Source organism: Arachis duranensis, chromosome 7 (assembly GCF_000817695.3).
Source record: "Arachis duranensis cultivar V14167 chromosome 7, aradu.V14167.gnm2.J7QH, whole genome shotgun sequence".
Classification (NCBI taxonomy): Eukaryota; Viridiplantae; Streptophyta; class Magnoliopsida; order Fabales; family Fabaceae; genus Arachis; species Arachis duranensis.
Genome location: NC_029778.3, coordinates 19205061 through 19209114, shown reverse-complemented (window position 1 = coordinate 19209114; position 4054 = coordinate 19205061).

Below are 4054 nucleotides of genomic sequence, written 5' to 3'. Positions count from 1 at the left end.
TTCCGGATCCTCATAAATGCCGCCATCTATCTAGCTTATACCACGAAGATTCTGTTGGGGAATCTAAGAGATTAATGGAATTGCAATAATACTTGAGGTACAGCAGAGCTCCACACCCTTAATCTATGGTGTGCAGAAACTCCACCGTTGAAAATACATAAGTGAAAAGAGGTTCAGGCATGGCCGAATGGCCAGCCCCCCTAACGTGATCAATAATCTCCTAAGATGAAGAATAAAATAAAACTGAGACCAAAGATGTCTAATACAATAGATAAATGTCCTATATATACTAGACTAGCTTCTAGGGTTTACATGAGTAAGTAATTGATGCATAAATTCACTTCCGGGGCCCACTTGGTGTATGTTTGGGCTGATCTTGATCAATCCACGAGCTGAGGCTTTACTTGGAGTTGAACTCTGAGTTATGACGTGTTTTGGGCGTTCAACTCCGGATCATGACGTTTTTCTGGCGTTTAACTCCAGACAACAGCATGAACTTGGCGTTCAACGCCAAGTTACGTCGTCATTCTTCGAATAAAGTATGGACTATTATATATTTCTGGAAAGCATTGGATGTCTACTTTCCAACTCCGTTGAGAGCGCACCAATTGGAGTTCTGTAGCTCCAGAAAATCCATTTCGAGTGCAGGGAGGTCAAATTCCAACAGCATCAGCAGTCCTTTTGTCAGCCTTCTTCAGAGTTTTGCTCAAATCCCTCAATTTCAGTCAGAATTTACCTGAAATCACAGAAAAACACACAAACTCATAGTAAAGTCCAGAAATGTGAATTTAACATAAAAACTAATGAAAACATCCCTAAAAGTAGCTCAAACTTACTAAAAACTATATAAAAACAATGCCAAAAAGCGTATAAATTATCCGCTCATCAGTACCTTTAGGAGGTTGTCCGCCAAGCCCATATATTTGGCTTTTATGTAATCCAGCGTAGATTTGCAATGAAAAGCTGGGTTTAATGCAATTTGTTGTCACGACTAGTAGTGAGGCATTCAATACATGTTTTTGATTCGGAAAATGTGTATCATGAAATGAATGAGAACTTACCGAAAAGGTCGTCGGAAGCCACCATCGATGCTGGTTCTTCCCCGCCGTTAACATCGCAACTACAAGGTTGATTATATCATCCTCCACCTCTTTCTCGGGTCTCAGTGTCCACAAAGCCTCTCTGTTGCCGACATAGTGGTCGTTTTGGACAAGGAGCTCACTACTAATGAGGGAAACATGTTAAGAATATAGTAGAATAGTTGCAGTAAAAAAGGGTGAAAAGAGTTGAACAATAAATTTTGAAATTATTCAGAGATGTGGCTGGCTGCACCTTTGTTCTAAGTCTTCAGCAAACACATATGCAGCCACAGCAAGTTCATGGCCAAAGAATTGCATCCCCGGAGGGGGCCAGAAACAAATATCCATGCACTGCACGGCCATTAAAAAAATCATTCATTAACCGTTCATGCTGAGAAAGTCATCATAAAATGAGTCTGCCCATTTAAAAATAGAAGATCACACACACGAAAGATATCAACTTTTTAGTGGAGGCCCATCACACCATATTTGGGACAAAATAATCACATTCAAGATACAACAAAGACATTTGTTTACCATGAAAAGAACCACTTCACTGCAAAGCATTGTTGGTGAAAGAAGGAAAATGTTTTTATGCAGAGGAGCAGTCAATGTTGGTAAGTGGTGCCGGTTGGAAAAAAAATTTACATCGCCTAATATTTCAACAACGAGTTACTAGGGATACTTCATACATATTACCTTGGGCATATCTTCTGATGTCATCTGCCAACCGGTGTATGTGTAGAACATGAAAGGAGATTCAAGTCCTCGCTGCCGTATATTCCTTAACTCTTCGAAGTCAAAATATTCTTCCTCACAAAACTCCAGCTTTCTCTGGAACATTGGGCTAAAAAATGCGTCAAGTACAACAGCAGGTCAACAGAATACGGCATTAAGGACTTCACAATGGAATATTTGAAATTAGAATTGAGAACATAAACTGCGTACCTTGGGTGTAGCAGGTTCAACCTACGTATTTGGAAACACCTTTCCGACCAACCCCTAGCTTCTGGGATCCGTACTGCAAAGCCGCCTTTGAGTTGTTAATATTTTTTACCTCGGCACCTAAGCTGTTTGTGGGTCTTTGTATTGGGAACCAACCAATGCCACACCAGGTGCACGAGTAGGTCCACTAGCCTGTTCAATGGGAACTGGTCCGGAAATAACAACGTTACCTTTCCCGTTGCTGTCTTCCTATGTGATGCGGTCTGTGAGAACCCCGATGACTCGATTGTGTTCGGTAAGAAGGTCCGTGATGGCTCGGATCTGCTTCGCTTGGCCGCTCAGAATGGCCAGCATGGTTTCGTCGCGACGAACTAGATCCTGTACACCGAAGGACGATGACATTAGAATGACAAATCCATCATGACATGTTATCAGAATAATAAAATGAAACAAAGCATGCAACATGGTGCATTTGTAGCACTTTCATCTACTAAGTGCGGACCAACCGTTCTCACTGTCATCAACTCCGCCTTGATCTGGTTGTCCACACCACTGACGGGCTCCTCCGTCGGCACCGAATGCTGCTGCGACTCATGTGATGGAGCGTGCATACCTTGTTTGTCAGTGCTCTCCATGCTTTGTTTTCTCAATGGCTAATATTTTCACTGGTAACACCGTTGTGCGGGAGTAGAAAAAATTAATGTAACACACAACACGTGCTGGGGAAGCTTCTTATTTATAGAGCAACCCCTTCTTCACTAGCACACACATGTGGGCACGTGACTGACATAGTTACCATGACCAATATGTCAAATAATCGCAGCATTCGTAACTCACAACTTCGTAGAAAGAAATGCAAGTAGGCCCAACAATAGTGTCACCGAGGATGGCCTAGTATCATATCCTGCAAGTTTAAAAGTTACATACGAACGTATTAAAGGGTTAACAAACACATAAAGAATATAAAAATAGCCCTTAACTTGATTAACTTAATGAATGGAGTTTTAGTGAGTGCACTTAATTGGTGCAGTGCATTAAGAAACTGTATAAAGTGGCAACACATAGCTTTGGAAGATTATAGCACGGCCCATTTACATATCCTAGCCCAGAAGAAAAAAAAAAAAAAACACTAAGCCCAACCCACATGTTGCAAAAAACAACCATCAAGCGCATTTTCTAACCTCATGTTTGTAATTTTATTTTTCCTATTCAAAAACTGAAGTTTGTGGGAATGCAAAAAAAATTAGTAAAGAACAACACTCTCAATCAGGAACACCAAACACAAACATACATTTTTTTTCAATGCCAAACGAAATTAACCATCCTATGGATTCAAAAATCTAACTGCCTAATCCAAACTCATTCTATTATAAGATGAGTTGAAAAATTTTAGGATTTGCATCCTAAAATCAATTAACCCAAACAAGAAAAAGGGCACTGATGAGCGGATAATTTATACGCTTTTTGGCATTATTTATAGGTAGTTTTTAGTAAGTTCAAGCTACTTTTAGGGATGTTTTCATTAGTTTTCATATTAAATTCACATTTCTGGACTTTACTATGAGTTTGTGTATTTTTCTGTGATTTCAGATAATTTCTGGCTGAAATTGAGGGACTTGAGCAAAACTCTGAAAAAGGCTGACAAAAGGACTGCTGATGCTGTTGGAATCTGACCTCCCTGCACTCGAAATGGATTTTCTGGAGCTATAGAACTCCAATTGGCGCGCTCTCAAAGGCGTTGGAAAGTAGACATCCAGAGCTTTTCAGCAATATATAATAGTCCATACTTTATTCGGAAATTGACGACGTAACCGGGCGTTGAACGCCAAGTACATGCTGCTGTCTGGAGTTAAACGCCAGAAAAACGTCATGATCCGGAGTTGAACGTCCAAAACACGTTATAACTTGGAGTTCAACTCCAAGAAAAGCCTCATCTCATGGATAGATCAAGCTCAGCCCAAGCATACACCAAGTGGGCCCCGGAAGTGGATTTATGCATCAATTACTTACTCATGTAAACCCTAGAAGCT